Here is a 17,974-nt window from a genome sequence, read left to right as displayed (position 1 = left end):
GACATCAGTTCATGCCAATTTTATCTCTTGACTCAGTACACTCCCAAACAAAATCTCAACAAGATACAGGGTAAAAATGGGAGTTCATAACCCACTTGAATCGAAGTGTGAAATATGATATATCAAGAACTATGTAATGTTTTGAACAACCAATAAAAAAAAATCTCAACAAGATTTTTATAGATATAGACAAGTTAGTTCTAAAACTTACATTAAAAAGCAAAAGCACTATATGATAGCCTATTATTTTGAAGAGTCAAAGTCCATATACTCATACTACTCAATTTTAAGATTTAGCATAATGCTGCAAAATTAAGACAGTTAATAATGATAAAAAGATATATCAATGGAACATAATAGAGATGCTAGCTACAAATATATGTATAGGTAGCCTACTGATTTTGACCAGAAGGCAAAGAAAATTAGTGAGGAAAAAAGGAGTAAAATCTGGAAAGACTCTGTAGTTTAACATTCAAAACTACAGCATATAAAAAGATGGAAACCTGAAGGAGAGGCTAAGAGAAAGAGAATAGTGTGACATATGTCTAGTCACAGTTACAGAAGGAGAGACTAGAGAATAAATATTTGAAACGTGAATAGTGTTTTCTATTGATAAAATATGAGTCCACACATATAGGGAAACATATTTATTCAAACAGGCTAAGGAAAATAAATATATTTTGTAATGAAACTATAGGACACTAAGTTAAAACAGGATATTATAAAAGCAGCTGGAAATAAATGATCACAAGCAAACAACAGCAATCAGTGTGACATAAGACTCTATAATAGTAACAATGGAAGTCAGAAGAAAGTAGAACAATGTCTTCAAGGTGGAGTATTAAGAAAAAAAAATGGCTCTTGACATAGCTGGTTGATATAATTGACTGCCAGATTTCTGCAAGATACAACCAATTTTATCTCTTGATAAATATATTATAGTGGGAATACAGTTTATTTAGAAACAACATGGACAACACCAAACAATTCCCCCAAACTTTAGTTTATAGAAGCAAAGTTTTATCTCTTGACTGCATTACATATGGACTGTAAGTTGACATGTTGTCATCTTTATGTGATCCATACTCAAGGGGAAAATCCTTATTTCATGCATTTCTCATGACGGAAGGAAAAGAGCAATGGCAGATGAACGCATTATCTCTTAAAGTGTCGGCTAGGCCTGGCGCACATCACCCCTGCTCATATTCTAAAATTCTAAACATTCTATTGATTCTATTGGCCAACAGATCTAGTTGAAAATATGGATATCTGTAGGATAGGGAAGTATATTTCTCCCACAGTGAGTCATAGAGACACAGCATTTATGTGGCAATGAGCAGGGATGTATATATATGTAGAATATATATATATATATACACACACACACACACACACACACACACACACACATACACACACATATATATATGTTTTTATATTTTTATGTTTTCATATATTATATATAGTGGCTTTGTCTCTTGTCTTCTATTTTATTGGTCTTTATGTCTGTTTTGTTTCTCTTAGTGTGGCTACTTTGGCAATATTAATTCTACCCATCCAAGAACACAGGAGGTCTTTCCATCTTGTAAGGTCTTCTTCAGTTTCTTTCTTCAGTGTTCTATAGTTTTTATTGTAGAGATCCTTCACCTCTTTTGTTAGATTGATTCCCAAGGTTATTTTTTTTTTTAGGTTCTTATGATGGGATATTTTTCTGAATTTCTTTTTCAGCAGAAATAGAAACACAATTGATTTATGAGTGTTGCTCTTATATCCTGCTACTTTGATGAATTCATTTATCAGCTCTAGAAGTATTCTGGTGGAGATTTGGGGGTTTTCTAAATATAGGATCACATAATCTGCAGACAGATAATTTGAGCTCTTCTCTTCCTATTGGTATCTTTTTAATTTTCTTCTCTTGCCTAATTGCTGTGGCTAAAGTTTCAAGGACTCTTTTGAATAGAAATGGTGAAATTGGGCATCCTTTTCTCATTGTTGTTTTTAGAGGAAATAGTTTCAGTATAATGTTGGCCTTGGTTTTGTCATAGATAGCCTTTACAATGTTGAGGTAAGTTTCTTCTATCTCTAGTTTTTCTAGTGGTTTAAACATGAATGGGTGTTATACTTTGTAAAGTACTTTTTCTGCATCTATTGAGATGATTATGTAGTTCTTGACCTTACCTCTATTTATATGGTGAATTACATTTATTGATTTCCATATGTTGAACCAACTTTGCATCCCTGGGATTAAAAACCTACTTGATCATAGTGTGCTATACTTTCAATGTGTTTTTGAATGCAGTTTGCCAATATTTTATTAAGAATGTTTGCATCTATGTTCATCAAGAATTTTGGCCTGAAGTTTTCTTTCGTTGATATGTCTTTGTCTGATTTTGCTTTCAGGGTGATACTGGTCTTGGAACACAGAAAACTCAACACCACAAAAGCAAATAACCCAATTATAAAATGGTCAAAAGAACTAAACAGACACTTCTCAAATGATGAGATACAAATAGTCAACAAAAACTTGAAAAATGTTCAATATCTCAAAATCTGACCCCAGTCAGATTGGCAATTATCACAAATACAATAATAAGTGTTGGCAATGTTGTGGGAGAAAAGTTACACTCATACATTGTTGGTGGGACTGTAAATGAATGCAACCACTCTGGAAAGCAATAGGAAGAGTCCTCAAAAAAACTAGGAATAGAAACACCATATGACTCAACTATCACACTCCTTGGTATACATCAAAAAGTTTTAAAACCAGCATACTACAAAGATGCAGCTGCATCAACATTTATAGCAGCACAGTTCACAATAGCCAAGCTATGGAAACAGCCAAGGTGCCCTTCAACAGTTGAATGGATAAAAAAGTCACACACACACACACACATACACACACACACACACACACACACAGGAGTATTACTCATTCATAAAGAAGAATGAAATTATGGCATTTGCTGGCAAATGGATAGTACTGGAGACTGTCATACTAAATGAAATAAGCCAGTCCCAAAAATTCAAAGGTCAAATGTTTTCTCTGATATGCACAGGTTAATAATCCACAAAAAGGGGTGGGAAGGGAGTGGGAATCTCATCAAATAGAGGAAAGAGCAGCAGAATAAATGAAAGGGATTGAGAGGGTAGAAGGAAGGTCAGGAAAAAGGAAGGCTAGTGGAATGAATGTGACCAAACTTTCATATGTACATACGTGAATATAGCACAGTGAATCCCCAAATCAAGAATATCCACAAGAAACTAATAAAAGAAAAAAAAACTAAATCAACTGCAGAAAAATCTGCAAAGTTGAGGGCTGGGAGCAGTTTGAGAATAAAGGAGGGAAGTGCTTTTATAATTAGAGAAAATTATATTCCATGCTTTTGTGATTATATCAAAATGTATCCTAATGTTTTATATAACTAAAAAGAATCAATTAAAAAACAAGGAAGATAAAGCATTTCTGTAAATAAGCAATTACACTGATATCAGTAAACTATAAAGAATCAACCTGAATATACCTCCACGTTTTGACACAGGAATAATGATTCTGTTTTTGTTTTTGTTGTTGTTGTTGTTGTTTTCTGTTTGTAGCTTAAGAAACATCATATCAACAATGAACAAAAGAAATAGAAAATTTTGAAACAGCACCACCTCAGTAACAAATCCTTTGATTTCTCATTTTATGTTCTACTGATCATAAATTAACATGTTTCTGTGTTTACAAATGTATATTTTAATGTGTTTTTCTTGACATATTATAAATTTTTTTTTATATATTTCCATTTTTTATAAATTTTTTATTGGATGGCTTATAGTTCACAAATTGATATTCTGTTAACTACTGAACTATTACTCAGTTTTTTTTAAAGAGAGAGTGAGAGAGGAGAGAGAGAGAGAGAGAATTTTTAATATTTATTTTTTAGTTCTCGGCGGACACAACATCTTTGTTGGTATGTGGTGCTGAGGATCGAACCCGGGCCGCACGCATGCCAGGCGAGCGCGCTACCACTTGAGCCACATCCCCAGCCCTATTACTCAGTTTTCAAACATTAAGTTACTTTCAGTTTTTCACCATTAAAAGGAAGTTAATTATTGGTATTCTTGCATGAGATTTTTTTTTCCATTTGGAGCCTCTACAATAGCAACAATAGGTCAAAAACCTGAACAATTTCAATGTGCTTTGCAATTTTGTTTTTTAGATTATTAAAATTTATACTCCCAGTAGTATACAAGAATGGACCAATTTTGACACACTCACTTATACTTGTATGGTAATTTAATAGTTGTAAAATGATACTTTACTTGATTTTACTTCTTTAATAGTCACATTGAATTTTGCTCCATAAGTGATTGTTTGCAGGTGAACTCATTATTCTCTTCTAGACTATAGTTCTCTCATGTAAGGACTCCTAAAACAATAAATAAAGCATGAGGAAAGCTGATAAGTTAGTAGGGGGGCATCCTACTGCTCTTAAAGTCACTTTCCAATGTTCTGGTTCATCTTCAACTATATATGAAAAGGATTTGTATTACACTTCATTCTTAACACAAATTCACTTTTGTGATACTGAAACATGATACCATTTTTGCATCTCATAGGGGAAATAGGAATAGCAATTAAGATAGGGAGGGTGGAACTTCAGGCTCCATGATTGTGTAATAACACAGGTGTTTCTATTTAATGTACTAAGAAATCATATAAATACAAAGAATCTCTGAATTTGTTAATGAATCTGTTCTTTTTTTTTAATTTTTGTTTTTGGGTACCAGCGATTGAACACAGGGGCACTTGACCACTGAGCCACATCCTTAGCCCTATTTTGTATTTTATTAGAGACAGGGTCTCTAATAAAATTGCTCAGCGCCTTGCTAAATGGCTGAGGCTGGCTTTAAACTTGCCATCCTCCTGTCTCCGCCTCCTAAGCCGCTTCATGTTTAATTGCTACTATGCATTAAGTATGTCAAACATTTTTATATGTCTTATCTCTAATTCTCCCAACAATACTACAAAATATATATTTATCGTCTCAATCCTATAGGTAAAGAAACTGAACTCAGTATCTGCTAATAAACTCAGAATCTTATGCAAGTCCATGAAGTAAACGACTAAGCTGAATTTTATGACCAATGTTTTCTTAAACATGACTATTCACTCATTTAATCATTTAATTTTAGTCATTCTAAAAGATAAGTGTATTTACTTCTCTAAGCACTTAATTTTTATACACATTACACTTGACATTAGTACATTTTAATCCAAAACCACAAATAAATTATAATCCAAATAAGCAAAATACTCAACTACTGGTTTCTGATTGAAAACAAGGGTTTTATCTTTCTGTAAATTTCCATCCAAATGAGGGAAAGACCAGTATAAATGAAATTCACTTTTTGAGCCCAATACTGTGATGTATCAATTGTACTTTCTGAGTAATAGATTTATTTGCTGTTCATCAAGCATGATTTTCACCTTCTTTCTGAACCTTAGTTCATTTTCAACTCCTACCTCACTCTCCAGTAATTAAGGGTCTGGTGCAATGGACACTTTCCTTATGGTAATTTTCTTAGTTACTTCAGTCAAAGTAACACCTATGTCTATGGAATAGTTGCATGACTTTGTTTCAAGCTTTTCTACTTTATTGTTTGCATTCCATGTAGTATAATAAAATAGCATGGGTCTTGAAGTCATACAGGTGTGATTCAGCACTAAATTATGTCACATTTCTAAAGATTGGTGTGGCAGGTAGCTGTTGCTGTGTATCAAATTACCCAAATTTTAACAACTTAAAACATTAAGTATGTTCATTGCTCCTAAACCTGTAGGTAAGCTTCATGGTTCTTCTAGTCTTGGCTGGGCTTAGTTGAGCACCTGCAATCAGCCTTGCATTAAGGAGGCAGCACTGCTGATCTTGGCTAGGCTATTTCATGTGCTTGGTGGTTGACTGATAATAAAGACCTAGGATGATCTTAGAACAATGCAGATGTTTTCCATATAACTTATCATTCTCCAGAAATACAGTCCGTGCTTTTTCCACATAGCAGTGATAAGATTCCAAGAGAAGGCGAGCGGCTTCTCAGGGCCTAAACTCAAAATGACATTCATTTCTGCCACATTCTTTTGGTTAAAAAACTGATCAACTGATCGTAGCTCATATCCAAGTAGCAGGAAAATAAAATTCACCTCTTTATAACAGAAAATGTCAAATATCAACATAAATACTTATCTAAGTTCCACAATTATTATAAAATTAAATGGAATACTTGATTACAACATCCTTAACAAATGCTTTGAATTTAATACAAACTCAATATTTGCTAAATTATGTAGATCTTTGCCAATAAAGATCGTGTGTGTCTCTAAGAAATAACAAATTTATGGATTATAAAAATATAGCTTTATAGGAGGATTTTTATAGTTCTACATAAACATTAGGCTTCATTTTGACATAATTATAAAAGCATGGAATATAATTATTCAGTCTCCAGTAGTTCCCCTTTCCTCACCCCTGCCCCCTATTCCCTTCTCTCTATTCTATTGATCTTTCTGCTATTTACTTATAGTTTTTTTCTTTTAATTAGTGTCTTGTGGATGTACAGAATGGTGAGATTCACTGTGGTATGTTCATACATGTACATAGGAAGTTTAGATCAGATTCATTCCACTGTTCCTCCCTTATCCTGTCCCTCCTCCCTCCCACTCAATCTCCTTCCTCTATTCCACTAATCTTTTTAGAAGAGGTTTTGAAACAGATTTTTAAAAACTTTTAACACAAATATGCAAATAGATGCATTATTACCACAAAATTATATTTAATTCAACTCCTAAAAAATATGTAGCAAAATAATACTGATGTTAAAAACCATAGCAACTTTAACCATTTTCCTTCAAACTAGTGAGTTTTTTAATTTATATTTTTAGTCATATATAAGAAGTGGATATTTTAAAAGGAGACATTTGATCATATTCAATATATAATTTGTACAGGACCATTATTTAGGACAATAGATTTTATTTTATCAGAGCAAAATAGAGCATATAAATTCTGTATCACATGCTGGGAGAAAATCAGTATGGCTACACACTTCTCATGCTTCAGGGATTTTTACTATAATAGAAATCTATAGGAACATAACACCTTCGAACTTCAGTACCTCAATGTGTCATAGCAGACATGGTGAGAATACATTCCCCTGAATTTTTACTTGCTGAAATAAACTGCATACACTGTGTACTAGTCAAATAAATATTCTGACTTTATGTATAATTTTAGAAGCCACTTTTTCTTGTCAAAGAGCTTTGAAGTAATAATCTGCATAAGCCAGTATGTCCACTTTATAAATTGCTAAATTAGAGCAAATTAAGCAGACTTGTGTTTCTCTATGTAGTAAAATTCAGAGCTAGGATTTGGGTCATACAAAAATGGGTATGATTTCTCTCATTCAATGAGAGAATATAATGTTCTGTGATAATGAAATATAAATTTCCTAATCTATTACAAGTTCATATGTTTTATAGAGCCCTGAAATAGTATTTCGGTGCTTTTAACATTTGATTGGTATTTTACTTTTTACATATGTCAAAGGCAATTTTTGTTTTCTTTTTGGAACCAAACAAGAGATTGAATCCAGGGGTGCGTTGCCATTAAGCTGCATTCTCAGCCCTTTTAATTTCAAGAAGATAACAATATACCCTGGCTTGAATATGCTAAAGATAATATTTAAGCTTTGAAAATAGGTGTTGCGGGTGGTATCCCACCAGCCAAGCCCGCACTGACCCCCGGGCTGAGTTTGGGATTTCAGACGGGGAAGGAAGCGGTACAGCCCCATCCCCCACAAGGGACACTCCACTAAGGCAACCAGCGGCCACCATCTTGGAGAGCTGAAGTATCCACCGCCACTCTCCGACAGATTGCAACAACAAAACAGGTGTGTGTCACTTAGTTCAGCCCCCATACATAGGGGGATTTCGCATAAAATCTCTCCTAGACTTCCAGGGGGAGGGAGTATCACAGTGAGCCTGCATAAAGACTAAAGGAGAACTAGAGGCACCTGACCTTCAACCCCCCCTCCCATCAGCAGCCAAAACAAAACCTGTCTAGCCAGCGCTGGGGAGGGGCAAGCAGAAAAAATCAAAACCATAGAGTGCCGGGGATCCCAAAAGCCAACGGTGTGACCCCGGAGATCTAGGCTGTCTGATTCGCGCAGCCTGCCCCGCGGCTACAGAAGGCGTGGCGCTGCAGAGAAGGGATTAACTGGTAAGCAGGGAGATAAGTGGCTGCGACACGGTGGTATCCCAACAGCCAAGCCCGCACTGACCCCCGGGCTGAGTTCGGGATTGCAGACGGGGAAGGAAGCGGTACAGTCCCATCCCCCACAAGGGACACTCCACTAAGGCAACCAGCGGCCACCATCTTGGAGAGCTGAAGTATCCACCGCCACTCTCCGACAGATTGCAACAACAAAACAGGAGAAACCAAGACTAGCAGGAGAAACCAGGAGACTAAAGGCAAGGCCCTCGCGACTGGGCAGCTGTAAACTGCAGGCCCGCTGGCGACAGTTCACCCACTGCCCGCGTAACTGGGCGGTAGGAGAACGCCCACCCGCTGGCGACTGATCACCTGCCCGCGGCCTGTGATACTGGGTGGCTGGAGACTGCCCGCCTGCCGCGACCGGGAGCTGAAACCAAACAGAGACAGTCCAGTCACACCCCCCCATTAGGGCATCCCAGCAAGGAAAATGGGGCCCCTCATAGCAGAGTAGTGTCGTCACTGGAGCTCGGATGTCGGAATTCCTTCCCAGCGGAATCCACGTTAGCAGGCTAGTTTAACAACACAAAGGAGAGACATCAGAGTAATACAGAAACAAAACAAATCTATAGAAGAGAACAGAAACACGACAATCAAAAAGAGTTGGAAAGTAACGTGGACAACATGAGAAAACAAGGGAAAAAAGGATTACAAACAATGCAAGACAACTCAATTCTACAGGAGGACATAGAAACATCAGAAACAGGGATAGGGAAAGAACTCAAGGCATACCTAACTCGAATGGAAAGGAATATTAGAGAATACATGAGACAGCAAGTCCGAGAAATAAAAGTATATTTTGAAAATGAATTAAACAAACACATTCAAATGGCAAAGAACGAGCTCTACCAGGAGATAGAGATCTTAAAAAAAAAATCAAACAATAATCCTAGAATTGCAGGAAACTATAAACCAAATTAAAAACTCAAACGAGAATATTACAAATAGACTTGATCAAGTAGAAGTCAGAACATCAGATAATGAAGACAAGGTTTATCAACTTGAAAAGAATATAGTCAACACAGAAAAGATGCTTAAATCCCACGAGCAATCTATTCAAGAGATATGGGATGTCATAAAAAAACCAAATCTGAGAGTCATAGGGATAGAAGAAGGCACAGAGATTCAAACCAAAGGAATGGACAGCATATTAAATGAAATAATTCTAGAAAACTTCCCAGAGATGAAAGATGGAATGGAATGCCAAATCCTGGAAGCCTACAGGACCCCAAACATTCAAAACCATAATAGACCAACTCCAAGACATATAATTATGAAGATAGCCAACGTACAGAACAAGAAAAGAATATTAAAAGCTACGAGAGACAAGAGGCAGATTACATTCAGGGGTAAACCAATTAGGTTAACGACCGATTTCTCATAACAAACTTTGAAAGCAAGAAGATCCTGGAATAATGTATTTCAAACGCTGAAAAATAATGGATTCCAACCAAGAATACTATATCCAGCAAAATTGAGCTTCAAATTTGACAATGAAATTAAAATCTTTCACGATAAACAAAAGCTAAAAGAATTTGCAGCAAGAAAACCAGCTCTGCAAAGCATTTTGAACAAAACACTACAAGAAGAGGAATTGAAAAATAGTGCCCAAAACTAACAGCAGGAGGTATCTCAGTAAAGGGGGAGGAAAATAACCAAAAAGCAAAACGAGCCAAACTAAAATAAATAAATAAATAAGCATGACTGGAAGTACAAATCATATCTCAATTGTAACCTTAAATGTTAATGGCCTAAACTCACCAATCAAGAGACATAGGCTAGTAACCTGGATCAAAAAAACAAATCCAACAATATGCTGCCTTCAGGAGACTCATATGATAGGAAAAGACATACACAGGCTGAAGGTAAAAGGTTGGGAAAAATCATACCACTCACATGGCCCTCGGAAGCAAGCAGGAGTGGCCATACTCATATTGAATAAAATCAACTTCAAACCTAAGTTAATCAAGAAGGATAAAGAAGGTCACTATATACTGTTAAAAGGAACCATCCACCAACAAGACATAACAATCATCAATTCGTATGCACCAAACAATGGAGCTGCAACGTTCATAAAACAAACTCTCCTCAAGTTCAAGAGTCAAATAGACCACAACACAATAATTATGGGTGACTTCAACACACCGCTCTCGCCATTAGACAGATCCTCTAGACAAAAGCTGAATAAAGAAACTATAGAACTCAACAGCACAATCAATAACCTAGACTTAACCGACATATATAGAATATATCAACCATCATCAAGTGGATACACGTTCTTCTCAGCAGCACATGGATCCTACTCAAAGATAGACCATATATGATGCCATAAGGCAACTCTTAGTAAATATAAAGGCATGGAGATAATACCATGCACCATATCTGATCATAATGGAATGAAATTGGAAATCAATGATAAAAGAAGGAAGGAAAAATCCTACATCACATGGAAAATGAACAATATGTTATTGAATGATCAATGGGTTATAGAAGACATAAAGGAGGAGATGAAAAAATTCTTAGAATCAAATGATAACACAGACACAACATACCGGAATCTATGGGACACAATGAAAGCAGTTTTAAGAGGGAAATTCATTTCTTGGAGTTCTTACCTCAAAAAAAGAAAAAACCAACAAATAAATGAACTCACGCAACACCTCAAAAACCTAGAAAAGGAAGAGCAAAACAACAGCAAATGTAGTAGAAGACAAGAAATAATTAAAATTAGAGCAGAAATCAACGAAATTGAAACAAAAGAAACCATTGAAAAAATTGATAAAACTAAAAGTTGGTTCTTTGAAAAAATAAATAAGATAGACAAGCCCTTAGCCATGCTAACGAAAAGAAGAAGAGAGAGAACTCAAATTACTAACATACGGGATGAAAAAGGCAATATCACAACAGACACTACAGAAATACAGAAGATAATTAGAAAGTATTTTGAAACCCTATATTCCAATAAAATAGAAGATAATGAAGATATCGATAAATTTCTTAAGGCATATGATTTGCCCAGATTGAGACAGGAAGACACACACAATTTAAACAGACCAATAACAAAAGAAGAAATAGAAGAAGCCATCAAAAGACTACCAACCAAGAAAAGCCCTGGACCGGATGGGTATACAGCAGAGTTCTACAAAACCTTCAAAGAAGAATTAATACCAATACTTTTCAAGCTATTTCAAGAAATAGAAAAAGAAGGAGCTCTTCCAAATTCATTCTATGAGGCCAACATCACTTTGATCCCAAAACCAGACAAAGATACTTCAAAGAAAGAAAACTACAGACCAATATCTCTAATGAAATTGGATGCAAAAATTCTCAATAAAATTCTGGCAAATCGAATACAAAAACATATCAGAAAACTTGTGCACCATGATCAAGTAGGATTCATTCCTGGGATGCAAGGATGGTTCAATATACGGAAATCAATAAATGCTATTCACCACATCAATAGACTTAAAGACAAGAACCACATGATCATCTCGATGGATGCAGAAAAAGCATTTGACAAAGTACAGCATCCCTTTATGTTCAAAACACTAGAAAAACTAGGGATAACAGGAACTTACCTCAACATTGTAAAAGCTATATATGCTAAACCTCAGGCTAGCATCATCCTAAACGGAGAAAAACTGAAGGCATTTCCTCTAAAATCTGGAACAAGACAGGGATGCCCTCTATCACCACTTCTATTCAATTTAGTTCTCGAAGTACTAGCCAGAGCAATTAGACAGACAAAAGAAATTAAAGGCATAAAAATAGGAAAAGAAGAAATTAAACTATTGCTATTTGCAGATGACATGATAATATACTTAACAGACCCAAAAGAGTCTACAAAGAAGCTGCTAGAGTTAATAACTGAATTCAGCAAAGTGGCAGGTTATAAAATCAACATGCATAAATCAAAGGCATTCCTGTATATAAGCAACAAAACCTCTGAAATGCAAATAAGGAAAACCACTCCATTCACAATATCCTCAAAGAAAATAAGATACTTGGGAATCAACCTAACAAAAGAGGTGAAAGATTTATACAATGAAAACTACAGAACCCTAAAGAGAGAGATAGAAGAAGATCTCAGAAGATGGAAAAATGTACCCTGTTCATGGATAGGCAGAACTAACATCATCAAAATGGCGATATTACCAAAAGTTCTCTACAGGTTTAATGTGATGCCAATCAAAATCCCAACGGCATTTCTTATAGAAATAGACAAAGCAATCATGAAATTCATATGGAAAAACAAAAGACCCAGAATAGCAAAAGCAATTCTAAGCAGGAAGTGTGAATCTGGAGGTATAGCGATACCAGAGGTCAAACTGTACTACAAAGCAATAGTAACAAAAACAGCATGGTACTGGTACCAAAACAGTCAGGTGGACCAATGGTACAGAATAGAAGACACAGAGACTAATCCACAAAGTTACAGCTATCTTATATTTGATAAAGGGGCTAAAAGCATGCAATGGAGGAAGGATAGCATCTTCAACAAATCGTGCTGGGAAAATTGGAAATCCATATGCAACAAAATGAAATTGAATCCCTTTCTCTCGACATCCACAAAAATTAACTCAAAATGGATCAGGGAGCTAGATATCAAATCAGAGACACTGCGTCTGATAGAAGAAAAAGTTGGCTCCGATCTACATATTGTGGGGTCGGGCTCCAAATTCCTTAATAGGACACCCATAGCACAAGAGTTAACAACAAGAATAAACAAATGGGACTTACTTAAAATAAAAAGTTTTTTCTCAGCAAGAGAAACAATAAAAGAGGTAAATAGAGAGCCTACATCCTGGGAACAAATTTTTACCCCCCACACCTCTGATAGAGCCCTAATATCCAGAATGTACAAAGAACTCAAAAAATTAAACAATAAGATAACAAATAACCCAATTAACAAATGGGCCAAGGACCTGAACAGACACTTCTCAGAGGAGGACATACAATCAATCAATAAGTACATGAAAAAATGCTCACCATCTCTAGCAATCAGAGAAATGCAAATCAAAACCACCCTAAGATACCATCTCACTCCAGTAAGATTGGCAGCCATTATGAAGTCAAACAACAATAAGTGTTGGCGGGGATGTGGGGAAAAGGGTACACTTGTACACTGCTGGTGGGGCTGCAAAATGGTGAGGCCAATTTGGAAAGCAGTATGGAGATTCCTGGGAAAGCTGGGAATGGATCCACCATTTGACCCAGCTATCGCACTTCTCGGACTATTCCCTGAGGACCTTAAAAAAGCGCTCTATAGGGATAGGGCTGCATCAATGATTATAGCGGCACAATTCACAATAGCTAGACTGTGGAACCAATCTAGATGCCCCTCAATAGATGAATGGATAAAAAAAAATGTGGCATCTGTACACAATGGAGTATTATGCAGCACTAAGAAATGACAAAATCATAGAATTTGCAGGGAAATGGATGGCATTAGAGCAGATTATGCTAAGCGAAGCTAGCCAAGCCCTAAAAAGCAAATGCCAAATGTCTGCTTTGATATAAAGAGAACAACTAAGAACAGAACAGGAAGGAAGAGCATGAGGAAAAGACTACAGTAAACAAAGACGAATGGGGGGAGAGAAACGAAGAGAGAAGGGAAAGCACATGGAAATAGTAGGAGACCTTCAATGATACATAAAATTATAAGAGGTTATGAGGGGCAAGGGGGAGGGAAAAAAGGGAGAGAATTGAACAACAGCAGGGGAGGTAGAGAGGGAAGATGGGAGGGGAGGGGAGAGGAGGGGGGATAGTAGGGGATAGGAAAGGTAGCAGAATACAACAGTCACTAATATGGCATTATGTAAAAATGTGACTATGTAACAGATGTGAGTCTGCAATCTGTATTTGGGGTGAAAATGGGAGTTCAAAACACAATTCGAGTCAAATGTATGAAAGATGATATATCATGAACTATGTAATGCTTTAAATAATCAATTAAAAAAATCTATCTAAAAAAAAAAGAAAATAGGTGTTGCAAAATTATAAAGTAGTTCATGAAACTAAGACAACCATATAGAATAATATGATCAAAGTCATATTCTCAGCTCCTGTGATTCTCATATTATTATTCCATACCTGTTTAAGCTATAGTTGAAGTTCTCTCTAAGTCATTTGTATTTTCATTATCTTTGCTCTTTCTTATAAGTAATCCACTCTGACTAATTCAATTATTATAATTTATAGTTAGGTTTTCTAATATTTAATATTTTATTTATCTATAAGTGACAGATATTATGATTTTGCTAAACTTCTAATAAGTGTTATTATTTTTCAAACTGCTTTGTTTTATTTAACTTTATATATATGCAAGCTTCATCTATATTGATAGGTGTTTCTCTGGTTTGTTTATTTTGACTGCCTTATTTTTAAAACATTCTATTTCATGCCTACATCACACGATTTATTTGTTCTTCTGTTGATGGGTACTTTAAATGCTTCCAAGTCTTCACTTTTTAAAACAATGCTGCCATAAGCAGTTTTGAATGTATTTCCTTTTGTATGCCTGGAAGTTTCTCTGCTGAGCTGTAGAAGAGATAGATACATTTTCAACTTTAATTGATATGACCAATATACAATTTATTAGCTGTGCATGAAATTTTATGTAATCCACATTTTACCTTCTAAAATAAGTTATATACTTTCTTTTTATATAATGATACCTATAGCCTACTGTGATTCTAGCTTTCCCTCTGGACTCAGACCTCAACATAGTACTATACTGTGATACCTGCCAGATTCTCTCTTCATCTACATCATGAGTCCTGATTATATAATAAACAGGAAACTTATTAGCTCCTCCTCCATGCTTCAAAGCAAGAAAGAAATTTATTTTGTAGAAATTAGAAATCCGGAAGGTGAGAACAGGCACCTCTTTCTGCTCCTATATGGAAGAAATATTTGATTAAAAATTGACTATTATATAGGTAAGTCCTCTGCAAATAGGCATAAAAAGTTCAAAGGGCAAGGTTCTTGTTGTCTCATAGCCTGAGATTTAGTAGTTAAATATCTTTAGCTCTCTACCATAAATTCTTCTAGAAAGCCTAGATAGGGGGGACTGGGGTTGTGGCTCAGTAGTAGAGCACTTGCCTTGCATGTGCGAGACCCTGGGTTTGATCCTGAGCACCCACATTTAAAAAAAAAATAAATAAGTGAAATAAAAAGGTATTGTATCCAACTACAACCATATATATATATATATATATATATATATATATATATATATATGTATTTATATATGAAATCCTAGATAAGTAGGTAGGTAGATACATACATATGTACTTACATACATCCATACATATATGATAGATAATAGAAGATAGATAGATGACAGTTAGATTTTTCTATTTCTTTATCCATTTCTGTATGTATACTGTACCTATTTCTGTATATATACTGAAAAACTCATCTTGTCTTTAGAATGAGCTGCCTTTAGTCTTTGATGTTATAGCTTAAGATCTAGCAATTTTTTGCCCTGCTCCACTATTTTTCTCCAAAGTGATAAAGTTATTTGTGCCTACTTCCATGATTCTGATCTTCCATGTAGCATCACGTTTGCCTAGCATGGTAGCAAAATAATAACCTCTCTGATTCCCAAGTGTTTACTTGTTACAGCAGAGGCAACTATGAATCAAAGAAGGAAAGTATTTTCTCAATACAGCTAGAAAGTAGTAAAGGTTAGAATGTCACTCATTCTTTCTTCTTCTTAGCAAAATGTTCTTTCTACATACAATTTACTCTAAATGATTCCTTTTAGTTTCTCTAGTTTTTCCTCTTAGGTTTTATTGGTATTTGCTGGACAAAATTGGAGCTCGAAATGCATTCCTAGAAATAATGTTATATAAACATGAACTTTAGCCTAAGCATTATATTGGTCTTCTAAACACCACATTCTATTCAGGGAAACATTCTTCCCGCCTGTTGAGTCTCACAGCCATAGAATGTCAGAATAAAAACAGGGATAGGATAGACAGCAGAATACATCAGACACTAGAATGGCAATATGTAAATCAATGGAAGTGTAACTGATGTGATACAGCAATCTGTATACGGGGTAAAAATGGGAGTTCATAACCCACTTGAATCAAACTGTGAAATATGATATATTAAGAACTATGTAATGTTTTGAACGACCAACAATAAAAATAAAAAATAAAAAAAAAAACAGGCCACCACAAAGTTGGCTCAGCATTCCAAATGAGACAAGTTCGAACTATACAATCTAAAGAGGTTGTTGCTTACCCAGCATCCTGCTGCTAGCGAGGTGTAGAAGCACTATCATACTAACGTTTCCTGATCGTAACAATAAACAGTAGAAGAAAAATCAACCACAAAATCCTATCACACAGAGATACCTAATCTTAAAATATCAATGTCTATTCCTCTAAGTATCCATTAAAAAGAAAATGGATAAATTGTGGTATTAATTCAACAAAAATTACCATAGTCGTCCTGGGTTTAAATTCAGTTTGGGCATTTATTAGATATTTTACATTCAGCAAGTTCATTACTCATCCTGGGAATCAGTTTTCCCTGTCTGTAAATAGGAGGAAATAGAGTTGTTTCCAGGATTAAATGTTGTAATATGTCTAAATTTTTCTGCCAGGTATCAGTTTTTAAAATGGTATAGCTATTATTCCATCTAAATAAGTGGAAATATAGTTTGTGCTTCATTTATTTAAAAAAAAGGAAATATGTATTTTATATTTTATAGGTATTAAATCCTATTCTATTTATGCGCGTGTACGCACGCGCGCGCACACACACACACACACACACACACACAGATGTATATGACCTAATTTTTAAAATATGTGTTACATAGGAGAATTTTGTGCTTCTCTTTTTTTAAAGAAGATCCATCAGATCAATCAGAAATTTGGGTTATGTTGATGAAAATTTTATCTCAGAAATTGACATCATATAAGAATGAATAATCTATCCTAGGACAGTCAATGCACTGGAAGCATTTAGATCACATATGCACAGACTCCCACCTTAGTCTTGTGTTAAAATATTCACTATGCACATTACAAATCAAAAAAACTGACAAGGTATATAAAATATCACCTTATTGACATGTAAAAGAACATTTCTGTTTGAATATTAACAATATGTAATATACAATCATCTAAATTGGGAGAAAATATACTAGAATGTTATCACTGTTTCTCTCTGGATTTTTTAAATATACTTTTCTATATTTTATGAATTCCTACAATACACAATAATACCATCACAACCAGAAAGTTTATCAAAAATGAAGAGATGTCTTCTTCCTTGTAGGAGTTGTTTTTATCAGAAACTAAATGTCTTATTTATTTATCGGTACAGGTGGATCGAACTCAAGGGTGCTTAACCACCAGGCTACAAACCTAGCCCTTTTTATTTTATTATTTCATTTCATTTTGTTTTGTTTTTAAGACAGGGTCTTGCTAAATTGCTTGGAGCCTCTCTAAATTGCTGAGGCTGGCTTTGAACTTCAATCTGCCTACCTCAGCCTCCTGAGCTGCTGGGATTACAGATGTGCACCACTGTACCCTAAATATCTTTTCTAACTGATGACCAAGACAAATCTTAGGGTGTCCAGTTTAGGCAGAATCATTGCATTATAGTTTGTCACAAGTTAGGCCACATGTCTCTGTTTTTGC

This window comes from Spermophilus citellus (assembly GCF_964194105.1).
Source record: "Spermophilus citellus genome assembly, chromosome: 2".
NCBI lineage: Eukaryota > Metazoa > Chordata > Mammalia > Rodentia > Sciuridae > Spermophilus > Spermophilus citellus.
Note: the sequence above shows the minus strand (reverse complement) of the source record.